Consider the following 16,099-nt stretch of genomic DNA (forward strand, 5'->3'; position numbering starts at 1 on the left):
GGACCGTTCTGTACAGCCAGGTTTTGTTGCAATTCTCTGTTGTGTCATATTTTCCTGTTCATAGCCAGATTTCTGATTCTAATCCCTGAAACCATTTACTCTTAAAGGCTTCTGCTGAAACAAGTGACACATCAAAGAGGGAAGATCCACACCGTACATTTAAAGTACATTTACCATGCCTGGTGTCCCCACAAAGAATCCTGGGAGCTGTAGTTTGTTAAGGGTGTGGTAAGTATGGCTCTGAGAGAAGGAAACTACATTTCCCAGTATTCTTTGGGTGAAGTTGTGTCCTTTAAATGTGCACTGAATATCTGTTACAAGTATGGTGTGGGTCTTTAAAAAACTGGGTCACTTTCAGCTAACTTGGTTGACATTAAAAGATTCGCCCTCACATTAATAATAGAACAAGGCACACTGACCTGATGCTTCACATGCCTTTCATTTCAGATATTCACAGAAACCAAAAGTCTTCATTTTATTTTTTGATTGATACATTTGCTTCCCCACACACCCTGAATATTTTCCCCATCTTGCTGATGCAGTAACCTGTTAACCATAGAAGTTAATCTCCCACAGCTTCAAAAGCAATTAAAGTCCACAAGCACCCTGAACTGAACTTGACCTTCTAAGATTTTTGGCATTGCAGTTTGGCCACATATATCTGCTGCTTTCGAAATGGCCAGCTGTTAATATGATGAAGAAAATCAATAAGGCACCAGAAACCGCTTGCAGTCACCACTTTTTGTGTGTGGTGTCCACAAAGCCCCAGCTTAGATGGCAAGTTGGACAGAAGTATTTGCCATTTTTGCTCACCATCAACCTTATTCGATGCAAAAAGTGTTTCAGAAATTCACATTGATACTCAGCACTCATAATCCCTTTGTGTGGTTTCTCAGCCATCATCAACATTTCACTTTTCAGTTGTTTTGGATCAGTGGTTCCCTAACTTTTCCCACAAAGGACTGACTGAAATCTTCTGGGGGTCTTGGTGGACCACTTAATGATTTTTTTCTCTCTATCGCTGGTAGCATTTGTAATGTGCTGTGGTAAACGCTGGACAGTTTTTAATTGTATTTTTATTGCTTCCATTATTTCTTATTATTAAATTTGTATACCGCACTATACCCACAGGTCTCCTACACATTGTATTGTATTGCAATTTGAGTTTCGCAGAATGAAAGCCATAGAAAATCAGTTAAAAATCAAGATGAATGTTTAATAGGATGTACTTTAGCCACTAATCCACAGACACACCACGGACCACCAGAATGAAGCTTATGGGCCACTGGTGGTCCACAGACTGCAATTTGGAAGCCTTTGCCTTGAACTACAACTCTTAGCAGCCCTAGTTGAGCAAGCTGGGGCTGGTGGGAATAGTAGTTCCAAATAGCTCAAGGGGACCAGGCTGGCAAAGGCTGCCCTATATCCTTATCACAGATAAACTCGTAAATGCTTTGAATAATCCTAGCTGCATGCTTACTTAAGAGTAGCCCACTTGAATCCAATGGGATTTGCTTCTGAGTAAAAGTGCTTAGGAGGCTATAGCATAGCGAATTTATGCTGTGGGAAATAAAAGTAAGCCTAGAAACCTAGGTACACTTAACTAGGAAATACACACTTATGAGGGAGTAAGTCACATTGAACACAGTGGAGTTCTGTTGCACTTCAAAGGGTGCACCTGTGCAAGCTTTCTTCTGAGTAAGTTAAGCTGAACTCAGTGGGACTTTCTCCATTTATTTGTTCATTAAATAATTTCTGTATTGCCGTATCGGGGCAGTGTACATGAAAACATAAAGCACTATTTAAAGAATAAAAATTCAGAAATTCCTTAAGGTGACTGGCTAATCAAAAATAAAAATTTAGCAGCTGCAAAGGCTCTTGTTGGCACACAAAAAAAGTCTTCAAGAGATGCATGAAAGTCAAAAGTGAGGGTGGGTGCCTGTCAAATCTCTACCAAGAGAGTATTCCACAGCACAAGACCAGCGAAGCTAAATGCCCGACTTCTAGCTGAGGCTGGTCAATCCTCTAACACTGGGGGCTTCCAAATTAAGCAGAAGTAGGACTGGGCTTCATGGTGCCAATGCTACAGACCTCCTTTGGGAGTAAACTCCATATAACTTGCTGAGACTTACTTCCAAGTAAACATGCACAGGCTGCAGCAAGTCCTGCATTCACCCAGCTTCATGCAAATAAACCACGAAAATGTTAACGTTCTGCCTCTATCTGCATGAAGATTACAGTACTTCATCTGGAACCAGCCATATTCATCTACACTTAAAGGAAAGGTAGCTGTATTGGCTTATAAGGGAAAAAATCTGTATTAGGACCATTTATTACATTACGCCAATCAAAAATGTCACAAAACACTGTGCAAACTTTAAAGTTCTCCAGAACTCCTCATCAGGCTAGATGGCAGAACCATCCCTGCTTTGCTTAATCTAGCCCAGTGAAGAGTTCTGGAGAACTCGAAAGCTTGCACATTATTTTGTGGCATTTTGTTTGGCCTAATAAAGATAGTTCCCTCCTATGGATTCTGGAATTAGCAGTTCCACTAAACAAACGTTTAACACTCCAAAGTCCCAAACATACTGAAGTTTTGAAACACTCCTATCGATCCCTGCAAGCCTGATCTGCATAAAACCGCCTGCATTCCTATTTTTACAGGTTCCTCTGATAACTCGACGCCGGAGAGTAAAAAACAAATCTGACAGATCGAGCAGGGAGCATCCTATACAAAGCGGCGGAGCGCTCTCGCTACCACGCCGTGCGCCACCGACTGGCGGCTGGAGGCATTGCCACATCGTAAAAAAAGTTAAGCTTTCGAATCTTTTCCGCCAACTCTCGCCATCCCACAACTTACCGTTAAGTGATCATCATTTGATTATTATCACTTATAAGTTGCTGTTTTTCTCCCGAAAGTGTTCTGGGAAATTAAAAAGCTGGCGATGACCTGGAAAAACCGCCGCAAAAACCTCTCCACGCGTAGTTTTTACGCAGTTGGAAATATACGATCTTGGGATTAAACAGAACTGCCCCCCCCCCACACTTTCCCTTGCCGTTTCTTTCCGTCAAAAGAAACAAACAGCAGCAGCATCAATGAAAACCACTGTGCGGTCGCCCAAACTTTTAAGATTGGAGCGCCCGAGGAGGAAACAGGCAAGTTTCTGTTGCTTACGCGAAAGAGAGCGCTCGAGAAAGATCGGTCAAACACTTTGTTCGGATGAATGAACTTTTACTTTCAGTTAGCCTCACTTTTAAAAAGAAAGAAAAAGAAACGTGAACGATTTCACTTCTGACTCCCTCACCTCACTAACTCAACTCAAGAAATCTCACCTACTCAACACTCGATTTGATTGAAAAAGTTCCGAGACCTGAAACGGGACGGATACGCACGTACCGAAAGACGCGCGTTCCCCTCGAGCCTACCACAGACCAACCCCCCCCCCAAAAAAAAACCCACAGTGAAGACAACACCTGAGTGAGCGGGTGAGAGATCCCAGATCTCCTCGTCCCGGTTTCTCTCCGCGATTGCCTTCCCCTTCCTCCGGTGTCTCGCTCCCTTACCTGTTCCTCACCTCTCCTCCTTCGAGTCGTCTTTTCCTTCCCAGTTTCGAAGAGTCGGAGGGTGGAAGAGAAGAGAGGGAAGACTCTCAGGTGAGAGTTTAAGGAATAAAATAAAAATCTCGGGCGGGGTGCGTGGAGTGGGGTTGTCCTTCGAGGCGGGACGGGTGGCGCTGGACAGCAGGAGCGGGAGTGGTAGTAGTGGCAGCCGCGGCTCCTTCGCTCCAAGCGCCTCTCCGCGTCTCTGGCTCCCCGCGAGGTTGCATCACCCCCTTTATATAGCCCGGCGGGCAGCGCTGGTATTTACTCTGGCCGCCGCTCGCGCGCTGATGTCATGCTATTAATAGATCCTTCAGCAAGATCTGGAGGAGGCAGGGGGCGGGGCCCAGGCTGGCGAGGGGGCGGGGCTCCCCGGTGATGCAAGGACTCCCCCCCCCCCCGCACACACACACACCAGGAGGGAGGAGGAGGAGGCGGGGCGCGGGGCGACGCTTTCCCGGGCGCGTTCCTTAAGAGGCAGGCGGAGCGCGCGCCTTGCCCGGGCGGCGGGCCAGGTGGGAACACCCTTCGCGGCGGCATGATCCCTCCATGAGCCAATGGTGCCCAAGCCAGCGCATGACTCCAGATCGCTGGCATCCCGCAGCAAAACGGGGCCGGGCAAAGGAGAGGCGATTAGGAAGGAGGGACAGGAGGGTACGATGGGGGGGCGCGTGTTTTTTTGTTTTCTCCACTTTCCTGTTTAGGGAAGTTTTTAAATTTTAATGCTGTACTGTTTGTAACACTTGATTGGGAGCCGCCCAGAGTGGCTGGGGAAACTCAGCCAGATGGGCGGGGTATAAATAATAAATTATTATTATTATTATTATTATTATTATTATTATCATCATCATCATCATCATCATCATCATTCCCTTCTCTTTCTAATGAGGATCTGATTGGAACTTTGCGGATGATGCCTTGCCATTTTGTGTAGCTAAAGGAGGGGGGGGGAGATCTGTCCCCTCCTTTGAGATTTGTGTCTAGACTGTGTGTGGTTTTTTTGTGTGGGATCGGGTGTATCCGCGCCTACCTCGCGAGATCCGCCGACAACGTCCCCAACCCCCCATTTCTGTGATTTTTCGGTTTTTTTTCCCTTTAATGAACAGCCGCGTGTGTCCCGTCGCGTCCCAATCCCCCGATTTCGCGCCCGCGCAATATATCTCTCGGGAGAGCGTGAAAACCTTAAATCCAGAATCCCCAGCGATCGTTGAAAACTTTTGGGCGACCCGGCCCCTCTCAAAAAAGAGCGTTCCTCTCCCTCTCTCAAATGGACCGAAACCGCACGAGAAAAGACAGCCGAGAAATTGGGGTCAGTGGGATAACTGAATCGAACATACCACATAGACATAAATCCCGCCTGCCCGCTTTACGGCAAAAAAAAGACTCTAAAGTCATCGAGGAACATCTCTCCTTCCCCGCCGCCCCCGCGCACACACTATTGCCGCCCTAAATTTTCTACTAGAGTTGTTTGTGCTTATCTTAGCATATTGTAGACATCCGTCATTCCCCCTCATTTTATTTTATTTTTTAAATGGTAATGTTCTGATCCTATCTTATTTGCGATTCCACTTTGGAAGGTTCTGTCGCGATCAACTGGATTTCTGTTCCGAATCCAAATAAACTTGCCTTTGGGGGATGCGGTGAAGGATAATCACGCAGCCTGATCCTATCGTTCGCGCCGAAGAAGTTCTAAGCGTGTGTGCTCAGGATTCATTGGAATCCTAGGATCCCGAGGGTTATCTATTCCAACAACCTGCAATGCAGGAAGGTCAATTATTTTGCAAAGGGGAAACCATTTTTCCACGCTTGTGATGGGAGAAGAAGAATAAAATAAAAGTTCCTCCTCGAACTCCGCTCCTCTGGGACTGTTTCAAATGACGCTTTGCTATTCTTTGAGCTGGGGGGGGGGGCGTCTCTCGACTCGGGGCAGATTCGTCTGAATGCAGGCGATGTGGTGATCCCCCCACCCCATCGCAAATAGCTTCCCACCCGAATTTCTAGGCAAAGGGCGATTGCAATCGAGGGCGAAGGAAGAAGGGCTGCTTTTGCATCCTCCTTCCGTCAAGGTTTCTTGCGTGTCCCCCACGCTTCCCCGTGCATAAGGAGAATAAAAAGGATGTAGACTGCCGGGAGGCGCCTGCTTTGACGCATTTCCGTCAGGATGCAAAAGAAAAAAGGCGCGCGCACGTGCAGGCGTCTAACGTGACTTGTGCCAAATGAAATAAACCCACGATGTCCACTCCGGAAAGGACTGTGGGCGCTGCGTGGCTGAGTATTGCGAGGCAGACATGCGCCAGTCTCTAGGCACTGACTGGCAAGCCTGATCTGTTGACTTCAGCGCAACTTCCGAGTAAGCCTGCTTAGGATCTCTCGAAACAGAAGATGATGGCTATTTTCTACTTATGAGAGGTTGGAAAACTCAAGTTAGACGGAGCACACATATACAGTATTCCCAACTTTAGGAGCATAACACTCTGCCCCTTAAAACTTAATGTAAAATGCTTCAAGCAGATGAAATCAGTGACACTTAAACTAACCTTACTCCCATTGAATTCATGGGCCTTCTCTAAGCATGGCTAAATCTGAACCCAACTCAACATGTCCAAGTAAATTCTATATCTAGTAGATTTCTGCATTGCAGGGATTGGAAAATCAATTATTTGATTTTATGAGAACCCCCTGGGGTTTGCTTGCTTATATAGATTTTTGCACCTGACCCAGAGAGCACTTGGGGACTGAGAACCTTTGTAAGGAGAATTTGAAATCTGCATGACTTAAAATCTACATGGAATTTAAAACAGTAAAAACTCCACTAGCAACATTTACAGGTGCATACACATAAAGGTAGACTCAAAGAGCTTGTTGTATCACATATATGGGGTAGAAAACCCTACTGAAATCTCAGAGATGCCTTGACAACTGATTCTAGAACTGTCTGGCGTGGCTGTGCCATATACAGCCTAATCCTCAAATCTAAGGCCATTTTTACAAATAGCACTTAAATCAGTTTTGCATTTTCCGTATTTTATTTTTAAAATATGCTGTGGAATGCATATTAGCTAGAACTGAAGGGGGCAAGGGAGGAAAATAAGCACCAGAATTTTATTTATTTACATGAGCTGCTAGTGTTTTTTTAGCTTTATGGCTGGTTACAGCTCCCATAAATCTAATAAGAGGGTTTGAGAATTTTGGTTTTATTTTTTACATGAACAACTTTTAGTTTGGACCAGTTATGCCTATTAAGAAGCTTAAAAGTGGCTTGGAATAACTGCTTGTTGCAAAGTTCCTCCTAGAAAATAAATAGTAAACAGGAAAGATGGCATATTTTGTGTGTCAAATTTTGTACTGACATCAGACAACTAGAACTTTCTTTGTCAGGCAGGTAAGACAGAAACATATTTTGTTGTTGTTGTTGCACTTCTCACACTTTTAGTATATTAACCAGCAGGGGTTTTAGCTACTATCAGAAGTGTTTTTTTAAAAAATTAGGTCGGTGGTTCGAATCCCCGCTTCGGGGTGAGCTCCCGTTGCTCGGTCCCTGCTCCTGCCCACCTGCAGTTCAAAAGCACGTCAGAGTGTAAGTAGATAAATAGGTACCGCTCCAGCAGGAAGGTAAACAGCGTTTCCGTGCGCTGCTCTGGTTCGCCAGAAGCGGCTTAGTCATGCTGGCCACATGACCTGGAAGCTGTATGCTGGCTCCCTTCGCCAGTAAAGTGAGATGAGCGCCGCAACCCCAGAGTCGTCTGCAACTGGACCTAATGGTGAGGGGACCTTTAGCTTTACCTTTTGCATTAGATAAAGCTGAGAAGTTGTCTTTCAATTCTGTGTGATCTGGGGAAATAAACAATCTGCACACTCATCTATTAACAGTAAATTAGCCAATGGAAGATAACCAAGATTTGTGTGCCAGTTCTCTTTTCTAATATCCCAAATGGAACCTGAACTCCACACTTGGACAATATATTTCAGCCGTGGAAAAATACTCACAGTTTTAAGCTGGATCTAGTTGGAAGTTTCCCATTGATTTTCACAGAATTTGCATGCAAGTAATTGTGCTGCCCAAGGCTGCAGCTCTGTGCATATCTTATCTAAAACCTATTTCCTACAAACTTCTGTGAGACTTCATTTCGGAATAAACCCATTTGTGGTCAACCTGCAAAAAAGTATGATGGTGCCAGAAGCTCAGTTGCACAAAGTTTCTGTCGTTCCGCTTGAGCCAGTATGATTTAAAAAAACCCTAAGCAAATATTATGTATAACGAAGATCTGCTTAAACAAAATAAACAGTAGATACCTATTTCTCAGACCACAAACCCAAACCGCTGGAGGGAATCAAGTACGGTATATCATGGGTAGAGAGAACATAAATGGACAGCAGAACTTAAGAAGACCTCAGTGCCTTCCATCTTGAAGAGCTGTTGCCAGTCAAAGTAGTAGATTCTCCATACTGGGCTAGACATCCTGAATATTGATATAAAACAGTTCTGCATGATGATATGATACTTTTTATTCCACTTCCTTCTGTTGATTAACGTATGTAAACTTTCCACCAAAGTATTACTTTCCTTGAAGAGCTCTATGTAGGAACATCCAAGCTGTTTTATAGTAGTGCCTACAGCAGAGGTTAGTTTGTGGATCACTGGTGATCCACAAGCTTCATTCAGGCGGTCTGTGGCACATCTGTTGTTTTGTGATGGAAGACAGGATATGAAACATCCATCACATTACATACTCATATTGGTTTTTAATTGCATTTTTATCGCTTTCATTTCTTGTACTGTGTTTAGCTGTGTTACAATTCGGATTCTACGGAATCCAAATTGCAATACAATATTTAAGGAACAAAATCAGCAATAAAAAGACAATTAAAAACCCATGCTGCATCTAAGCACAGCATATTACAATTACTACGGCAGGCAGGGAAATCATTAAGTGATCTACCAAGACCCCCAGCAGTTTTCAAGCAGTCCATGGGGAAAATAGGGAACTGCTAGTCTCTCTGGAATTCCAAGCAGGAGTCTTTTCCAACTGGGAAATGCTAGGGGTTTTGTGTATGTAGATGGTATTCTCTTCCCCTGAGCTATGGTTGTTTTACCCAAAATGAAGGTGGTTCCAAAAATAAGAACAAAGGCTTTGCTTTCTGTGGTTCTCTTTTCCCCTTTGGACTGACACAGTCCCAGTATTCAAAATGTGAATGACCACTGCAAATCTGCTGCTTCAAGGGACCTTTTAAGAAGCAGATTTATTCCATTGCCTCCCCCTGCAAATGAGTTCATTTGCTCCTTACCTGTGAAATTCTTGATGCCAATCTTATTAGGCAGACCCTAACTATCCATAAGGAGATCTGATTGCCGCAACTTCTGGACTCTTGGACTGCAGGAAATTGGCCATTCCTGCTGTAGATTAAATGAAAAGAAAACATATATAACAGGTACCTACCTAGAGGTAAATAGATACGAAGCATATGAAAATGCAGCACTCCAAACGTAAGAACAGCCCTGCTGCATCATGCCAGTAAAACCTGAATTTAGTGTGGGAACATTTGGTTGACGTTTACAATACTGAAGTGATAGATTGGGGCAACAGAGTGTGACACTAGCAGCTTTACAACAACTATCCATAGTTTCTATAAAAAAAATGGAAATACTTTCCAAATGAAACGTGATAGAACAGAAACGTACCACGAGAACACTGACTATTTTATTATTTTATTTATTCAATGAAAATTGCCCATCCATTTTTCAAGATAATTAGTAATTAACATACTGTCGGGATGTTTCCCCTAAAATTACATCAAAAGAACTCCTAAGGCAGCACTCCTAAAACTACTTATTGGGGAACAAGTCTCGCTGACTACAGCATACATTATATTAATATTATTATTAGATGTATCCTTCCTTTATTCCCAAAAGAGCCCAGGGTGGCAAACATGAAAATGTCAAAACAATAGAGCTTGAAGGAAAACATATTTAAAACAAGTAAAACCATCTAGAACATTTAAAAACAAAAACTATCTAAACATATTTTTTTAATAATAATAAAAAAACACCTCATGGTTGTTAATGTCAAGGTTGCCATGACCAATATCTATCAGCCATCAAATGTCTGGGTAATAAGGAATGTCTCTAAATTTCTCCTGAAAATCAGTAGTGTGGGAGACAGATCTCACCAGGTGGGCATTTGATAGATGGGGATCCACCAGGAAAGTCAACACCAAGCAGACAACAGCCACGTGTGGGACCACTAATAGGGTCTCCTCTGCTAATCACAGGGCCCAGTATAGTTTAGTCTGGGGAGCTGCATTATATGCATCAGTTTGCATTATAAATGTATAACCACAGAATGCTGTTCTAGGGATTCTGCTGTGGTTCTCATTGTATTGTTCTGTTTTCTTCCATTTCCCCTTTTTGATTTTGTGCTTTGTGTTTTCGAAGCTTCTTAAATCGCCCAGAGACTTTTCACATGGCAAGCCATGAATAAATTGAATAAATAATAACAATTACAACACCCAAATGATCAGCAGCTACATGCTACGAAATGCCACCGTTTAATCATACGGGTAAACCTCATGACATCCTCTCTCCTTTAAATATTGTTGCCTAAATGAGTAACAAGAAAACAGAAGCTGAAATTGAAACAGATGTCAAACAATCTAGTTCCTCCCCTTAAGATTAGAATTAGCCCATAAATGAAAACTGGGTTTAGAACTAACCCAGAAGTAATATTTCTAGTCAACTTCTTGGAGTGGCTATGGGTCTTAAGACTAACATGCCTATCAAGGTAAATGGGTAATGGATTTGAACAATCCTCTCTCAGATGGGCTCTGGAGTTGCCAAAAAGTATAGCTTTGCTTGATGAGATTCAGCGCCATTGGTGTATTATTCTGTAAAGGCTTCAATAAAATATATTTAATCAGTCCTGGGACAATTGCTGGTGGTACAGGAAACAAAGGTACGGCCTTCCCCTTGTTGATTCCAGGGAAATGTTCAAAAATGTCAAAATACTGGAAATTATTATTGGATCATTGATAGGATGATCCAATATAGGATCCCACTAGAATATCCTAGTTTTGTTTAGGTTTTTTGAAAAAAGATGTGGTAGAACCAAAAGACCTAGAAATTATTGTTGTGTTTTTATAGCTACAGAAACAGCAGCTGCACAGAAGTAGGGAAAACTATCCAGAGAGCTAGATGTGTTAGTCTTCTGCAGCAAAAACAAAGAGTTTTCTGGATTCTTAAATACTTAGGCTGAAATCCTAACCATGTCTATTCAGCAGTAGGTCCTGTTGAATTCAGTGTGGCTTAATCCCAGGTAATGGGTTAGGATTGCAGTCTATCACATTTATTTTGGCATAAACTGTTGTGCCCCATCAGAAGTGGAATCTAGTCTGTGAAAGTTTATGACCGTAATAAATGTGTATTTAAGGTGGCATAAGACTGTTGGTTTGTGGCAAAAAGAACTCACCATCGACAGTGAAATAGTTGCATGGGGTCTGGTAGATACAACTTTGACTTCCATAATACATAGCAAAGAAGGAAGACTAATTAGCCATTGTTTTCAAGGAAACAGGTTTTATTTGTGGTGCATGGGAACAGCAAAGTACAAGATAATGTCCAGGCACATGCTTTTGTTAAAACCGTACTGATTTATTCGTAGCCACAATTATATCCCAAAATACTGTTGTAAGATTTATCTATAATTTATACAATAATGTGAATTTTTTTCCTTTAAAAAATGCCAACTGTTTTAAGATAAGGCTATTGTGACATGTTCAGGAATGCAATTCCTGTAGACAATAGAAGCTGGGGTTGTTCTTGAAATGTTGAAACCACTTTAGCATGAAGCACTCAGACAGATTTGTGGAGGATGAAGCTATCAGTGCCTACTAGCTACAATAGCTATGTTCTACTGCCACCCTTGGTGTACTCCTGAATACTAGCTACTGGGAATTACACGTGGGGCAAGTGCCATTGCACCCAAGTCTTGCTTGTGGACCTCCCATAGGTTGGCCACTAGAGAATGCTGGACCTTTGGTTTGATCCAGCACACATTTTCTTACGTTCCTAATCTAGTTGTTGAGATTGGGAGACTTTGGCCAAGTACTGCTGTTGAACGCTCTCCGTTGATTTCACTGGGGCTTCTACTGTATCCTTTGACCTTCACCTTTCATTCACATATGCCCCTGCCTTATATTGAGTACAGCCCAGTATTCTCTGCTCTGGTAACAACTTCCCATAACCTCAAGTGGAGACCTGGGACTCAGCTAGATTGGTAAAGAAAAAGTGTTTTATATGTGTTGCATATGTGATATAACACTGTGTACGAGACTCCTGACGGCTTTGCTCACAAGGGTCATAGGACGTGCAAGCCCACTCACCACAACAAGGTGATGATCCAGTGAGTGAGCTATTGTACTACCAACCTTACTGTATGCTTGTGAAACATGGACCACTTCTAAACACCATCTCCAACTCCTCAAAAGATTCCATCAACAGTGTCTCCGAAAAAATTAACACATGACTTGGGAAGACAGGCGAACTAGCCAGTGTACTGAACGAAGCAAAGATCACCAGTGTTGAAGCAATGATTGTTTAATGTCAACTTTGTTGGACTGGTCATGTTGTGCAGATGCCCGATTATCGTCTTCCAAAGCAACAACTCTATTCCAAACTTTAAAATGGGAAGCGTAATGCTGGTGGTCAACAAAAAAGGTTCAAAGACTCTCTCAAGGCAAATCTAAAAAGATGTACCATAAACACAGACAACTGGAAAACACTGGTCTGCGACTGTTCCAATTGGAGAACAGCCTTTACCAAAGGTGTCATCCATAGGCGCCGACTCCATGGGGCCTGAGGGGGCCCGAGCCCCCTCAAAAATTCGTTTGGGGGGGCTCTGCCCCCCCAATAATTTAAGAAAATTATTAGTTATATTATGCTTTGTAAAATCACAAAATTATGTTGGTATTTTTTATTTTCCTTGTTTGACGATAGTTACCTTTTAAAATACATTCAGTAATGAGTTAAAACAAAGCCACTCCCGATCTAGAGAGGGGGTGGGGTTGCGGGCTCTCGACCCATCAACAATCTCGCGGGGCTGGTGTCAGCCCCGCGAGAAGCGGGGATTCCCCCTAGCTCATTAATATTCACCGCCCACGGCGGCAGCCAATCGGCTGCCGCAAAGGGCGGACCCTCACAGGTTCACTTAAGGTCGGGGCAGCCCGGGGCTCACCCCTTTCGTTCCCCCAGCAGCAGCGGTTTGGAAGTCTTGGGCCCCCCCCAATATTTTTTATAAGTCGGTATGGGCCCCCCCCAATATTTTTTATAAGTCGGCGCCCCTGGTGTCATCGACTTTGAAGATGCTCAAACTCAGGACGAAAGGGAGAAACGTGCTAAGAGGAAGGCACGCTTGGCAAATCCACACCGTGATCAACTCCCACCCGGAAACCTATGTCCTCACTGTGGAAGGACTTGTGGATCCAGAATTGGCCTCCACAGTCACTTACAGACTCACTGTTAAGACCATATTTATGGAAGACAATCTTACTCGGCTACGAGTGATCACCAAAGACGAGGAAGATAACATTGTGACACCAGATGGCGCTATGGAGTCCCATCTTTCCCTACCGGATTTCCCTGTATGGGTTTACAACACGTCTAACTGAATTGCTTCTTTGACATGTCTAGATCCAGCCCTGCTACCTTCAGTTCTTTTAACTAGAAATCTTCAATCTTATTATACATGTGAAGCAGAGGCTCTCAAACTCTGGTCCGTGAGCCGCATTCAGGTAATCTATAACAAGGTTGTAGAACATTCTAGAATAGCTGTAGTTGGGCCTGTACTTGATTGCGGTTCCCTACCCACCATGGAAATCGAGGCCATTTTAAACCAGGGCTAGATGATGAAACAAGCTAAGAAAGCTGCGGCCTCCATGATTTTCATAATACTGCAGTGGTTTTGAGAATTATGCCAGAACAGAAGGGGGAAAATATTCTATTTGTATTTGTATTTAATCCAAGAGCACGTCCACTGTATTAGAAATGCAACACTATGGTTATTAAAATTAGAGTTATTTGTCTCCTGAGACAGACAGATGTGAGCAACGATTTAGGTGCTTTATTTTGTAGAACAAAGGAAGTTTATTCAGTGATTCACTGAGACCCTCAGCAATTTCCAAGCAGTCCATGGAGTGGGAACCTCTCATGTAAAGATTATACTGTTTCACTGAGCTGTTGCTGCCTCTTCTTCTGGGATAATACAATATGGTGCAGTTAATATCTATTCACTGCTTTAAAAAAGTATATTAGCTTTGCTCTCAGGCACAGTGAACTTACATCTGAAGGAGGGCAGGCTAATCTGTGGCCCTCCTGATGTTGCCAAACTATACTCCCATGAACCCCACCCAGCATGGGAGTTGTAGTTCAGCAACAACTGGAGGGTGACAGAGGTTAGCCACCCTGATCTAAGGTTTGTTATTTTCAAAAGCAGTTTAAAGGTTATTGCAAAACTTAAGGACATAATGGGAAATGGTGTAGTTTGTCATTAACTAGGTACTATATAGCTCTGTGTCACAATTTATGTCCGTGTTCAATTCCTGGCATCTCGCATTAAAAGGATCAGGTAGCAACCAATGGGAAAGAGTTAAGCCTGAGACCCTGACCTGCCAATCACAGCAGACAGTGCTGGACTGGATAGGCCAATGTGTGTTCACATTACCACCTTAGGATGCAGTGAAGCTGATGTTTCTCAGTGAATTTTACATCTCTTTCCCCACTAGCTGTTCACATCAGCACAGCTTCATCAGTGTTAGATTCATTTATGTTTTTGTATCCTCCCCAGGTGTGCTGACAGGCCAGGGATGTCTTTTTCACACTGTGGCTAGAGACGAATATGGAGCAGCTTAAGGACTTCAGTCAGTGTGATTTGAGAAACAACACAATAGACGGTAGTATTTTATAAGAAAGTACAGGATATCATATGTATTTAGGATAATGTGTGCGCGCGTGAATTCGGATTAAAAATCCAGCACTGGAAATGCAATGAGTGCAGAGTGAATGTGTGAACTCAGTCTTGGTATTACAAGGCACCTTCATACATCCAAAGTTTTGGAGTAGAGCATGAGAAGCTTTGCAGGGATGGGGCACTAGCATCTCGGATTAAAGGATCAAGGGTTGGGGAAATTTCTTTCCTTGAGACACTACAAGCTGGGCTAGGTGGGATCAGTGTTGTGACTCAGTCAAAGGCATCTTCCTATACACTTTGTACAAAATGTTAGCATTATAATAATCATTACCATTAATGTGTTTTCTGTGGGAATCATCACATTTTCCCAGCTACAAGATCATTCAGTTTCAGTGCAATAACCCTGCAATAAAACCTTGCAGAATGAGATTTGGACCAAAATGTATTTAATGGGAAACAAATGTGCATTTGTTTATTTTTTCATACAAACAAAAGTGATTGAATGGGAAGTAACTTTCTTGTTTTGTCATCTTCTGGGTTACAATAAATTTCTGTCCCTGGCACACTTTCCTAAAAGCAAGCAAGGCCCATCAGACACAGTGGGATTTACTTTTATGTGTCTGGGCACGTAAGATTGTTGTTAACCAAGAAATTATTACAGAAACCTGAAATTTATATAGAAATGTTTGAACTGTTATTATCCTCTGGGTTTGTGGAAGAGGTTTTCTGGTTTTCAAGAGGAAGGCGGCAAACTGAACAGCCTTGTTCTTTCCCTGAAACTTTCCAGAGACTTTTTATCACATGGACTTTGGATATCTACATAGCAGTAGGATTAGTAAAATGGACTGCGATTACAACTTCAGAGCAGTTGTACGCTATTGGGTGATCCAGTCAACAACTGGCTAAAAAGTACTAATGCAATCAGAAGTTTCAGGGTGTGATATGTAAGAAGGTAATATTCTGAAATTCAACACATTTATCTGGGAGTAAACCCTGCTGAGCTGAGTGGGACTTTCTTCTGAGTAGGCATGCATAGGATTGCACTATAAGGGAAGCAAACTGTTTTGTTTTGTTTTTTAAAAAGAAACATTATGAATGAACATAAAAGATGCTATCCTTAAGTATGTGGAGAAAAAAATATTAATGGGCTTGTGAAAGAGGTAGAGTCATATATTTGTGTAACGCAGATTATACTGATATTAATTATACCTGCTAAAGAGATCCAACAAAGAAGCCTATCCAGGAAATAAATAGCATTTAACCTGTTGGGAAATGTAAATGCTAAGCACAGCTTTAAATGATGAATCAAATTGCAAATGCAGATTGAGGACACTTTTTGGGTGGGGAACGTTTAAGGCTAGTTTGATTCTGGTATGTGATTATAACAGGATGTGAAACAAAATACTAAAAATTACTTTTGCTTCTGAGAATGACTACCGCTTATGAAATTGTGAGTTATCATCTACATCAGGCATGGCCAAACATGGCCCTCCAGCTGTTTTGGGACTACAACTCCCATCATCCCTAGCTAACAGGACCAG

The 16,099-nt window shown here is 42.7% G+C and overlaps 1 protein-coding gene and 1 long non-coding RNA gene across 5 annotated transcripts in view; one reads left to right on the forward strand and one right to left on the reverse strand.

Moving 5' to 3' along the window:
- ATF3 (activating transcription factor 3) overlaps positions 1 to 16,099 on the reverse strand; it is a 35,033-nt gene that overhangs the window by 10,963 nt on the left and 7,971 nt on the right. For 2 of the 4 annotated variants that reach the window (XR_014154567.1, XM_081855073.1), the window contains exon 1: positions 3,565 to 3,711. The exons of 1 other annotated variant lie outside the window; for it this stretch is intronic. The gene's annotated coding sequence lies outside the window, so the exon portion shown is untranslated. Of the gene's footprint in view, positions 1 to 3,564; positions 3,799 to 16,099 lie in introns of those variants that run through there. One more of the 4 variants, XM_081855075.1, reaches the window with a different exon arrangement.
- Positions 2,528 to 15,824, forward strand: LOC309338169. Its single transcript, XR_014154781.1, has 2 exons — positions 2,528 to 2,861; positions 14,436 to 15,824. It is a non-coding gene; the product is annotated as an uncharacterized lncRNA (long non-coding RNA).

This window comes from Podarcis erhardii, assembly GCF_964252035.2.
Source record: "Podarcis erhardii genome assembly, chromosome: 3".
NCBI lineage: Eukaryota > Metazoa > Chordata > Lepidosauria > Squamata > Lacertidae > Podarcis > Podarcis erhardii.